The 12,918-nt window shown below is 44.9% G+C and overlaps 1 pseudogene; it reads right to left on the bottom strand.

Moving 5' to 3' along the window:
• The window catches only part of LOC132002639 (heterogeneous nuclear ribonucleoprotein A3-like), an 84,928-nt pseudogene extending 73,278 nt beyond the window's left edge, over positions 1-11,650 (bottom strand).
• Positions 11,651-12,918: the final 1,268 nt, after the last annotated feature.

The raw sequence follows: 12,918 nt of genomic DNA, 5'->3' as shown, positions 1-12,918 counted from the left end.
GGAAGTGGTATGTGGAGCTTCTAGTTTGTGTATGAAAAGGTGCCTCCCTTCACTCACCTTTTTTGCATCTTCCAGTCATTGGGTGTATTTTGCTGATGGTGATGACTACATTGAGGGGGGATACATGAGATACGGCCACATCCAGGGCTCTTCACTATGATCAGGGCCTCCCTTCCCTGGGCAGCTGTAGACACCCACTCTAAACACGCACAGACTCAACCTTGCAGAGCCTCCCAGCCACTTCTGATCAAGGTGGTCCATGTATCCACAGGCACCATTCCTCGGAGGTGGGTGCGGACTAAGCCCAATATATGAGGTCTTCTTGCGCTTTGAATCTCTAGTGCCTAGCACAGGGCCTGGGGCCCTGGTTGGTCTTTGATGGACAGGCGCTAGATCACAACCTGTAACCTGGCAGCTGGGTTAGCCAGGGAAGCTAAAAAATAGAGTCTCTAGCTTCTGGAAGTCCTCAGAATCATAAGGGAGGAGTTGGTTTTTTTTTTTTTTTTAAGATTTTATTTATTTATCAGAGAGAGAGAGAGAGGAGGGAGAGAGCGAGCACAGGCAGACAGAATGGCAGGCAGAGGCAGAGGGAGGAGCAGGCTCCCTGCTGAGCAAGGAGCCCGATGTGGGACTCGATCCCAGGACGCCGGGATCATGACCTGAGCCGAAGGCAGCTGCTTAACCAACTGAGCCACCCAGGTGTCCCGGGGAGGAGTTTTTTAATATGGGAAGCATGTTCAAATGTGCTGGATGGCCAAGAAAGAACAAATAATCTGCACTGCCATGTTAGAACATGCAAGCCCCCTACTCTAGTGCCTAGTCTAAAAGGCAATCAATACTTAAATAAAGAAATGGATGCTTACATGAAGAAACCAAGAATAAGCCTCTGGTTTGGTTCCTTTTTAGTACTAAAAATTCTTTGTGGGGCTGAGAGTCTTCTCCAAAGCCTAGGTTATGTGACTGAAGCCTTGCCAACTACACTCTACCTTGCCAGCCTCGCTTCCCAGAGTGTAGACTCCTCCTTTGATCACCACTCTGGTAATGGACCCATTCTAACCCAGGTCATGCAAAGCTACAGGGTTACCTCCTGCCTGACTTCAGCCTCTCCACTGCCTAAAGACCTCTGGGACAGCTGGAGACGACCTCCTTAGTTCACCATGCACCTGTAAACTTCCTTTCCCTTATTTCAAGGACCAAATCTATAGCTGAATCTACTGCTAAATCAGAAGCCATAGTCTTTGATCCTGGTTCTCTACTTGCTGAGTCTGCTGAAGTCCTGATATGTCTTGAAGTCCATTGTAATTCTGACAGCAACAAGGTGACCCAATGTTTAGTTTATAGGAGTTTATACTAATATAGCATAAAGTTAGAGTAACATCAGTGTCACACATTTGCTAACTAGATAACCTGGATTCAGTAGGTTTATGATCATGCTGACCAGTCTGTTTCTTCTTTTCGTTTATCTTCTTTCTTTTCCTTTTTTTTTTTTTTTTTTTTTTTTTTAACTCCACAGGTGAGCTCTCAGACTTAAGGATCATTGTGATAGAATTGATGAGCCCTACTGAGGAGCAGGGACACAAGTAGAGATGACTCAGACCAAGAAGGCAAAAGCTCGGGTTTCAGACCAACTAACCCTTTGAAGGAGCAATGTTTTTCTACAAAATGAAAGCATGAGCTTGAAATCATCAAGGTCCCTTCTAACTTAGAAACTGTCAGATACAAGATAGAATGCAGAGCTGTTCAAAAAGTATTGAGATTCATGATGAAGAAAGAAATAACACAACTTTGGAGTGAGACGGACAAGAGTGTAAATTCTGACTCCAATCATCCGTTTGCTGTGGGAACCCAGCCAAATTATACAGTCATCTGAAACATGGTGTCTCATCTGAACAACAGGTGTAATATTCGCTCTTTTTTAAATTGGTTGTAATTTTGAAAGCAAGAACATAGGGCTAAAAAACTGTGCTTGCTTTTTGGGGTTAATGTGAGGATGAGAAGGATGGATAGGCAGAGAGCAGTTGGAACTGTGCCCATGGAACAAAGGTTTGTTGCTATTGGTACCATCGTTAGCCTGGACACAGTGACTGTATCAAATGTCCAGAAATATTGGTTCCTTTCTCTCTACCAGTCCTCTGGATATTTAATCCACCAAAGGACTTTAAGCAGAAAGGTGCTAAATTCTATGGAGGTGTTAAATGGGTTTTAACTGGCTGACTGGCTTGGAGCTCTTCTTTGATCTCTTCCAGTTTATTTAAATGAGTTATTTCCTCTCTGCTGCAAGTCCTCTGGACTGTGATAGGGAGCCCAATGAACCTCATGCCCCATTTAGTACAGAAAGCTCATTCACGGAGTATTGTTCATCTGCTATGTTACAAGCTAGGTGCTCTCTGCTGTTTTTGTGAGTAGGATAATCAGGTTGCCTGTGGGAAATGGCAGTCATGAAAGACCAGTGAGTATGATGTATGGCCTGAATTAATATCAGCTGCTGCCAAATTAAGAGTGAAAGTACAAAAACATTTCTCTAGGTACAAACAAACAGGTTACGGTCTTAACAATGGTATTGGTAATTAATCTGTGGAGAGTTACAGATGGTTAATGACTCATTGATTTGAGCAGACTCAATTACCTCTAGGAATGTGCTCCATTGGACGATAGAGCATATGAATGAATTTTCACAATCCTTTCCTGGAAGGCTGATTACAACATGCTATTTCAGCAGAAATGGGACTGAACCTGGATGTGAGTGACACACATAAAATATAAAGTCTTGACCAATGGGGGTTCATCTGGTCCAACACTCTCAATTTAAAGATGAAGAGACTGAGGTCCACAGAGGTTGGGTTTTTTCATGCCAATGAATTATAAGTCCTTTATTTGCATAAAGCTAGATAATCTAAAGTATAGAATAGCTTTTACTAGGACTTTAAAATTGAAATATTTGGTGACTGGAACTTCCACATTCATATACACACATATACAAACATTTATTATCTGTGACAGAAAATATCTGGAATATGGGAATTTATTTGGGTGCGATGAGCAGAATGCTTGAAAACATGCTGGCCTGGAAGATCTAGGGTGTACCACCAGGATCGCCAAAGACCACACATGTCGTTCACTGACTGAGGTGGGATTCCTAAGGAGTTAAGCAATCAGACTCTGAATTCAGACTTCTTGGGTCTCATTACAAATTCTGTTTCTTACTGGCCTTGTGTCTTGGAAAACATGACTTTTGTTCTTTGTACCATAATGTCCACATTTGTTTAATAGGATAATACAAGTTGGTATCTGCCTACTATGGGTAACATTCAATGAATTAATATAAAGTATTTGGAAGGGGGCCTAGACATGATAAGCACTATAAAATAATAGCCCTCTTTATGTTTCAAGCCCTGATGGTGATATTAATGGAGGGACTCCAGTTTTCAGTCTTAAAGCAGTCAAGAGGCGTGTGCTGGTGAAAGAACTTTCAAGGCGTGGGCCATACAAGCAGAGCCCAGTGACAGGGCTCTCCACGGATGGTCTCTATTTTGGAAATATTTGTGCTCCCCTGTTGATCTTTTCCATTCATGATTCTATCCTTATCTTGAAATATCCATTTCTATCTAAATTCAATTCTTATTTATTTATTTTGTGTGTGTGTGCAGCCATAGGGCAGTCTTGGGGCAGTCTTCCACTAAAGTGCATGGTAGTTAAAGCTAAGCTTCTCATCTTTTTCTCTGAAGTGTCTGTTCTAACGTGCCCACTGTTTTGTGTTTTTCTCTTTCACACCCAACTCCAGCCTGAGATATCCAGTCTCAAGGTGCCACTTTGCTCTTCCCATATTCCCTGTGTATTTTAAGCATATCCCTTTCTTCTATAAGTAAAACTATTATTTTAGGTAGCTTTGGAGTTACCTATTTGATAATGACTCAAGTCATGGTCAGATTAAGACCTTCACCAATCTCTGATTGTGGGACCCTCCCCTGCAATCGTTCAAAATGAAAAGCATATTACAACATAAAACTCATATAATAAAGTCCAAAAGATTCTCTTTTTTTCTGCATCATGAGTATTTTGGTGGTATTTTGAAATATCATGTAGTAAGTTTTTCAAGCATGAATTGTCTCATTTTTGATACACATATCTTCTGGGAAATCCTTAGCCAAATTTCCCTTTACAGACTTAAAGCCCTTTAACATTTACCAGACTGGCAATAAATTTTCTCTTCTTAAGGGAAATAAGAGATTAGGAAGTGGAGCTCAGTGCCTGCTGTACTGAAATAAATCACACAATAATTTCCTTACAAAAGATAAAGTTCTTATTGCAACAATGGATTAGACCATGCTTGCAAAGTTCCTGTGAGAAAGCACTGCAAAAAATCGGGCTGGCTTGCTGTTTAATAACGCTTTGAAAAAGAAAAAAGTCCAGAGAGGGGTCTTTGGGCTGTTCTGGCCTCAAAAGAGGAAATGAAGTGTTCATCAGACTTTGCCTGTCCCACCACTTCTACTCCAAGAGAAGTTCTAGAATGGGTCCAAATATCTTCTCCACCCAGGAACAAATGTTTTATCCTGAGTCAGATCATTTGCATATGCAACCTAAACATTCAGAGGTACATTCTTCCTTGGACATTGGAAACCAAAAGGAAATCCCACCAGTGAAGGGCTGAAAATGATGTGGTACCAAGCACATGCTGGGCCCAAACTATGTTTGGAGTAAAAACTAAATGATGTGAGCAATAGCCCTCTGACTGGTGGCTGGGTCTGTTGGTGTTGAGAACCTGCATCATTTACTTTTTTTTACCTTTTTTTTTTTTTTTTTTTGATAGGTACAAGTCACTTAAGGAGGTCAACAGAAGATGTGACTCTAGTTTGGGCAAGTACCTAAATGGCTTGATTCCCTGGTGCACTGGCAGGTACCTAGGGTGCTTTTTGCTGGAATGATGCCTGATACAGGATAACACAGGAGGAAGACTATGAGATCAGGAAAAGAAGGAGGAGGCGGTGGGGAAGAAAGAAGGAGAAAGAGGAGAAGCAAAATTACAGAGAAGGATGAAAATCTATTGGGTGTAAATTATGTGCTAGATACTCTTAAGATAACAACTCTTCCTAACACCTTGATACAGAATGCATTCCGCCCCCCCCCCACCCAATTTTACAAAAGAGGCACCAGAAGCTGAAAGTTTAATAATTTTCACTGGGTCATACAATGTTCTCCCCAGTGATCCTCTTTTCTTTTCCGTTTTGGTAAGGTATTCCTTAACTTTTTCAGCTGGATTTCTTGATGGCTCTTTTCTCTACATCCCGAATGTTTTGTATAGCATTGTAGAGGGGATTAAGTTCCTTCCCACTGAGGGGGTGAGCTCTTAGAGGGTAGGAAGGGTCTTGTTCATTCTCCATGCTCAGTGCTGAGCAAAGAGTAGATAAACACGAATATCTAGAGTGAGAATGAAAGAACTAAGAAACAGCTACGAGAACCCTGAGGACATAACCTACTCTTTACTTCAAAAATCCTGCGTATAGTACCCCAAAGAATTAGTTTGGGTCATTAAACTTTTAAAAAATGCTAGAAAACACTTTTTCCTAAATTCTTAAAATAGTATTCCTCTCTTTTTTTAAAGTTACTTCTACTACTTTATGTAAACTTAAGTAAATCTACTCATCTGTTATATTGAATTGTTACTAATCTTCTAGGCACCTAGTTCAATTAAAATTGCTGAACTTTGTGCATGGCCTAAACCTCTATTTTTTTTTTAATATTTTATGTGTTCATTTGACAGAGGGAGAGAGATCACAAGTAGGCAGAGAGGCAGGCAGAGAGAAGAGGGGAAGCAGGCTCCCTGCTGAGCAGAGAGCCCGATGCGGGACTCCATCCCAGGACCTTGAGATCATGACCTGAACCGAAGGCAGAGGCTATAACCCACTGAGACACCTAGGCGCCCCCCTAAACCTCTATTCTTGTCTCTTTCAAATCCTCTAGTAAAATATGCTGATCATTGCTTGATCACAATCTATTTAAATAACTTTTTTTTTTAAGATTTCATTTATTTATTTGACAAACATAGATCACAAGTAGGTAGAGAGGCAGGCAGAGAGAGAGAGAGGAGGAAGCAGGCATCCTGCTGAGCAGAGAGCCCGATGCGGGACTCAATCCCAGGGCCCCGAGATCATGACCTGAGCTGAAGGCAGAGGCTTAACCCACTGAGCCACCCAGTTGCCCTAAATAACATGTTTTTATGAGAGATTTTAGAAAATGCTTGTATTCATTTGCTAGGGTGACCTTCACAAAGGGCCACAGACTGGTGCCTTAAACAACTGAAACTTACTTTCTGACAGTTCTGGAGGCTGGAGTCCAAGATCAAGGTGCTGGCAAGGTTGGTGTCTCCTGCAACCTCTCTCCTTGGCTTGTCTACCTCTGTCTTCATAATTTTCCATCTTTATCCTAATTAGGTCTGTGTCCTAATTTACTCCCCCCCCCCTTTTTTTAAGATTTATTTATTTATTTGAGAGACAGAAAGAGAGAACGAGTGAGTGGGGAGGGTCAGTTTCAGGGGGTGGAGCTGAGGTGGGAGGGGGAAGACAGAATCTCAAGCAGACTCTGCACTCAGTGGGGAGCCAGATACAGGACTCCTGGTCATAATCCTGAGATCATGACCTGAGCCAAAATCAAGAGTTGGACATATAAGAGACTGAGCCATCCAGGCCCCCCTAATTTCCTCTTCTTATAAAACATGAATCATATTGGACTAGGGACCAACCTAATGATCTCATTTACACTTAATCCCTTCTGCAAAATCCCTGTCTCCAAACATGGTTATGCTCTGAGATATGGGTGTTTAAGGACTTCAAAAGATGGATTTTGCAAGAGACACAGTTCAGCACATAGTGGACTTTATATCATGTCCCTTGGTGATGGGCTTTCTGGAGGACCTCTAAAGAGGGCTGAATGTCTCCACCCAGCAGGCCAGGACCAACACTGCTCCTGGGGCACCAAGCATGCTGCTATCAGCCTGGCCGAACCTTGCTAAGGCTAAGTGAGATGACATTTAGATGAAACCTCCAAATCCAGTTCTGTGCTTCTCAAAAGGAATTCAAATTCAGGGTAGTGACGGATCATGTTCTCCTGTGAGCTGTTCTCCAAACTTCACTGAGAGCCCTGAGCCCAGAGGTCATGTCTACGAACACAATAGGCAGAACAGTGCCTACTAAGCCACTTTGTCATCTCAGAGCGATGAGAAAAATATAGTTATCTGCTGAGTAATGAGCCGTATCCAGGAACTCTTGGGCAGCGGTAATTGCCATGGGGTTTGGCCTCGGTGCTGACAGATGCAGAGCTTCCCAGCTCACACAGGAGGACAGTTCTCAAATGACAACTGATTTATGGGGTCCGTGGAGGATCTTCTCTAATTAGGAAGCAGAGCCAGGCTGCAGTATTCTGCAGGCCTTGGAAGAGACCCACTGTGCAAAACTGTCCCCTGGAATGACAGCATTGTCCTCTGTCTATTTGTGGTGTCATTAACAAGTTAAAATAAAACTCTCTTGACAGGTGTGTTGGCTTCATGACTAAGAGGCGATGGCTTTGTGAATTGCAGGATGTTTTTACCAGCACAGGTAACTCACAGGAATGTGCACTGCAGAGCTGCCTGAGGTCAGACAGAGACTTCCTGAGACATAAACACCCTATTTGCCTAAATCCCATGTGTGTGCACTCGAAACACTCAAAAAGGAAAAAGACAACTTTGCTCCTCCTGGCCATCTGCTGAACTGGAATGAGGTAAGAGGAAGACACACTGAAAGTAACAAGATCAAGTAACCTCTTGTCCCAGGTTTTGAAAGAGTGAAGCGGGCTCATCAAATGATCAAGGGGGGCTTTGATATATCTCATTTGGACTTACATGGATGACTTCTTTTACAGTTGTCAAGATGATTAGAAACCAGATCTCTTTTAGAGAGAGGTTCTCCCAAGGGAAATAGACTCTGAAAACTTTCTAAAATTACCCCAAGCTTTAAAAATAAACAAGGTTTGGAAAAATATATATATTGACTGGGGAAAAAAATAGAGTTGGAGCACCTGGGTGGCTCAGTTGTTTAGCGATTGCCTTTAGCTCAGGTCATGATCCCAGGGTACTGGTATCAAGCCTGCTGAGCAGGGAGGCTGCTTCCTGCTTCTCCCTCTCTTACTCCCCCTGTCTGTGTTTCCTTTCTCACTCTCTCTTTCTCTGTCAAATAAATAAATAAAATATAGGAAAAATAAGTTGTCCCCAAATCCAATTTTCTCCCCAAACTGGTTTATACATGACTCAAAGTTTCCATGGGATGGTGGCCAAATTAGCCAAATTTTCAACACTGCCCAATTTTGTCTCATACTTATCCTTATGCCAGTTGATGAAGGTGTCACTGACAAACTAATTTCATTCACTTCTGGTGAATAGTTTTTTTTTTTTATGTTCCAAGAAGAGAAGTGACCTTTTCATTTTTAGATCCATAGTAACCAATAAGAGGCACTTAGAATCCGACTGATTGACTTATCAACAACAGTTCTAAGTGAGGCTTTACAGTTCTGAATTAAGTTCAACTGAGCCTTGGTACACTGGGTGTAGGAATGTTTAGAGGTATTGTAAAAGTCTCTAAACCACTGTTGTTAGCACAGGGAGTGGCCAATGCTTCCCCCACAGTAGTTTATGAATCATGGCCAAGAGGATAGAGCCCAGAGTTGGCCAGAAAATAGAGTGTGAGTGACACCTAGGAAATGATGGGCAGGATACCATGGCAGCTTTGTCTCTACCCTCATGACCTTAGTGAAAGTAACAACTCTTCTGGCTCTCTTCCTACTTGACAATACTTTTTTTCCCATTGTTTATGAATGAAGTAACTTGTGGTACAGATAACATCTCTCCCATCCATCTCTGGTATAACCCCTCTACTGATGTTCAGAACTTTTTTCCTAAGCCCTATGAGGCAAGTCTGCAGAAGAACTCAGACATCCTAAAACCTGCATCTTCAGAACTAAGCTCATTCTCCTCCCTTCCTGCTCATTCACTCTTATTTTCTTTTTACCCAACAGCTTAATTAGACACTCCTAAATCATCCTCACTCTTCCCCCTCTCTTTCTTATATACAGTCACAGCATTTTTCTCAGATCTTTCCCCTGCCACTTACCTACTGCCAATGACTTGGTTAAATTCCTTACCAATTTATTTTGTTCCTTTGGGTTGTTGTTTGTTTTTTTTTTAATGAGCTTTTATGGGGGTCAGGCACTACTAACAATGGGTTCACACCTTAATTTTATAAACTCTTAGTTAGCAGGTATTGCAACAAGGATGGCAGGAATTGTGCTAAGCAATAAAGATTCAGAGATAAAAGATACTAGCCTGAACTTACAGATATGGAGAAAGAGCTAAACAAAGGTGGGGGTTGTGGAGGGGCAAATAATGTACCTGTATTAAATCTACCTGGTAAAAGGCAAGTGGTAGGGGGTACAGCAACAGGAAGAAGAGTTTGATAATTTTGGCATCTAATGAGGATTTTGAAGGATCAATGGATATGAGAGAGGTAAGCAAGTAGGATGGGTATTACAGATGAAAAGAAATGACATGTACAAAGGCGTGCACATAGAGAAGTCACCATGAGTTCATTCAGCTGCCACTACTTTAGCAGAGCTGAGGGACTATGATATGAAGAAAGAGGTATGAATGTCATAAAAGGCACTGAAAGACTTTTCAGGAGGTATAATTGTCTTAACATATGGTTACAAATTTGTTCTTAGCTGTCCCCCAAAAAGATGAGGGCTAATTCCCTTCCCTTTTCTTCTAATGAATAGAATGTGGTGAAGGATGCATTCCTGCAAGGTCTGGGCCATGGTGGAGCTGAACCACAAGCAGGGCAGCTCCCCTGAGGGCCCCCACTGAGGCGAGCTCCCTGGGGGCACAGTTGAGGGCAGGAGTCATGCTGAGTGTGAGGCTCTGGGTTTGAGGGGGCAGGCACCAGGCTGGGGGTGACCTCAGGAGGGTATGCAGGTTTCTCCCACCCTGAGGGTTCTGCACAGCTCCAAATGTCATGGTTTCCTCCTGGGTGGCAGGTGGAGTCCTGTGGTATGGCTCAGGAGTCCCCAATCTGGAGGGATTGGGGGCAGGCCTCTGGGGTCAGAAGCCTGGAAACCCAACCTAGGGTTAGAGTTAGGGTTAGGGCCTAGGGGCATTTCTGGTCCAACCTGCCAGCACTGAGGCAGGCTTCCCAGGGGGCTGAGTAGAGGGCAGGGCTTGCTGGCATTTTGCAGTGATTCTGGCCATGTGGGCAACTACGTTTGGAGGGCTTTCTCATATGGTGCTGGCCCCGAGCATGCAGACCTCATGCCAGGCCCAGGTGACCCCCATAAGGACCCCCACTGCCAGAATCAAGTTCTCCAGGAACGTCCAGCCAAGTCCATGAGCTTTCTGCCCAAATGAGTATTGATTTGGGCACAAAGCTCCTGAGAATTGGCTGGCGTTCTGTCCCAGTTCAGGTTGCATGCATGCACTGCATTTGGAGCACTCTCTATCTTCATGTTGTGACCCCCTGGACCCCCGGCCAGGCCTATATGGCTTCTCTGAGGGCCTCCACCACTGGAGCAAGTTTTCGGGGATTTCTGGCAAATTCCCATGAGCTTTCTTCCCAAATCGCTTTGGGCTGATATCTCTCGAGCTCTGGAATAAGTTCTCATGAGATTTGAACTAGATCTCACAGGACTTGGACTGAGGTCATGCTATGTCTGAGTTCTCACGCTATTTGAAATCTCACAAGGTTTCTACCCAAGTTTCATGAGAAATCCACCCAAATCGGTAGATTTGGGTAAATTCTTATGAGAATTGCCCGAGATCTCAGGAGATTTGGACTGTGATCTCTCCAGCCTTGGAATAAGTTCTCACGAGATTTGGACTGGTATCGTGTGATGTCCCTGAGTTCTTGCGATATTTGAAATGGGTTCTCAAGAGATCTTTCCTCAGGAGATTTTAAATAAGATCTCTCCAGCTTGGAATAAGTTCTCATCTCATATTTGGAATGAGTTCTCCCAATATCTGGGTAAAAATATCATAAGTACTGCCTGAGTTCTCATGAGATTTAGACTGAAATCTCATACCTTCCCTGGTGAGAACTGACACTGCCACTCGGTCCAGAGTCACACACTACAACTCACCACTGCCTACAGTGGCAACAAGCTGCACAGCCTCGGAATTCCTCCTCCCACTCTGCATCTCAACACTGCCTCTAGTGGCCATAAGAATCACTGCAAAGCCTTCCATTGTCTCTTGCACTGCAGCTGACCTCTGCCTCCAGTGGTGGGAACTAACACTGCCCCTTCTTCTAGGGTCTCACACTGCAGCTCACCCTTACATCCACTGGCATGAAAGGGCATTGCAAAATTTTCCAGCATCTCACACCGGAGTTCAACACTCCCTCCAGTGGTAGGAAACTGCACTGCACTGCCACTCCTTGCAGCATCCTAAACTGCAGCTCACCAGTGCCTGCCATGGGGGGATACTTCACTGTCACTTCCTTCCAGTATCTCCCATGGCAGCTTAGCACTCACTGCCTTCTGTGGTGACAAGTTGCACATCCACACCATCCATGGTTTTATACTGCCTCTCAATATTGTCTCTGGTGGCCGTCAGAAGCACCGCAAATCCTTCTGGCATCCCTCGCCCTGCAGCTGACCACTGCCAGCAGGGGCAGGAACCAACATTTCCATTTCTTCCAGGGTCTCGCAATGCGAATCACCACTGCCTTCAGTGCCTGCAAGCTGCACTGGCATGTCTCCCAGCAGCTCTCCCAATGCAGCTCAGCACTGTCTCTAGTAACAGACTTCTACACTGCCATGCCATCAAGCAGCTGTCATCATTCATCTTTCCACCACTGGAGGTGGTGCTGAGCTCCAGTGCAACAGATGCTGAAAGATGAGGTAGTTCAGCTTGCCACCAAGGGAAGCAGTGTTGAGCTGCAGTGGGCAAGACCCTGGAAACTGTGCTGCTGGAGCTTCCCTAGGTTGGGTTTTTAGGCTTCTGTCCCTAGAGGCCTGGCCCCCAAGCCCCTCACACTGGAGACCCCTGAGCCGCACCCCAGGACCTCGCATGCCACCCAGGAGGAAACTGCCATTTGGAGCTGCACAAAACCCTCAGAGTGGGAGAAACCAGCATGCCCCACTGAGGCCACCTCCCACATTTGGTGGCCCCCTGGCCACAAACCTGGAGCCTGACACTCAACCTGACCCAGATCCACAAATCTGCCCCCGGGGAGCTCACCTCAGTGGGGCCCTCATGTGAGCCACGTGGACCTGGCACATGGAACAGGATGGTCATAACACGCACCTGGTGAGAAAGCGCTCCAAACACCAGGCACATGTGTGGCCCGAATTGCCACACAATGCTGGCCAATTCTCATGAGCTTTGAAAAAAGCTCATGAGAATAGGCTGTAAACCAATGGTGACCTCGCTTCCAGCAGTGGGGGCCCTCAAGGGAGCCACCTGGGCCTGGGCTATGGTCCCAAGTGGTCATGGCCTGAACCTCAGGAGGAAGCGCTCTATTCGCCAGATGCGCACGTGGCCTATATTGCCCTAGAACACCAGCAACTCATGCACTCTACTCAGCCTACTGAGGAGCCTATCTCAGTGCTCGCAGATTGGGCCTGCCATGCTCCTAGGCCCTAAGCCTAACCCTAGTGTGTGTTTTCAGGCTTCTGTCCCCAGAGGTCTGGCACCGAAGCCTTCCAGAAAGGGGACCCCTGAGTGATACCCCAGGACTCCGCCTGCCACCCAGGAAGAAACTGTGCCATTTGGAGCTGCACAAAACCCTCAGAAGGGGAGAAACCTGCATGCACCCATGGGGCCTCCCCCACCTTTGGCACCCACTGGGACCACAAACCAGGAACCTGATGCTCAGCTTGACCCCTAGCCTCAGTTCTGGCCCC

Source organism: Mustela nigripes, chromosome 15 (genome assembly GCF_022355385.1).
Source record: "Mustela nigripes isolate SB6536 chromosome 15, MUSNIG.SB6536, whole genome shotgun sequence".
Taxonomy (NCBI): Eukaryota; Metazoa; Chordata; class Mammalia; order Carnivora; family Mustelidae; genus Mustela; species Mustela nigripes.
The sequence above is the reverse complement of the archived record's forward strand: the minus strand, read 5'-3'. Positions and strand labels throughout refer to the sequence as shown.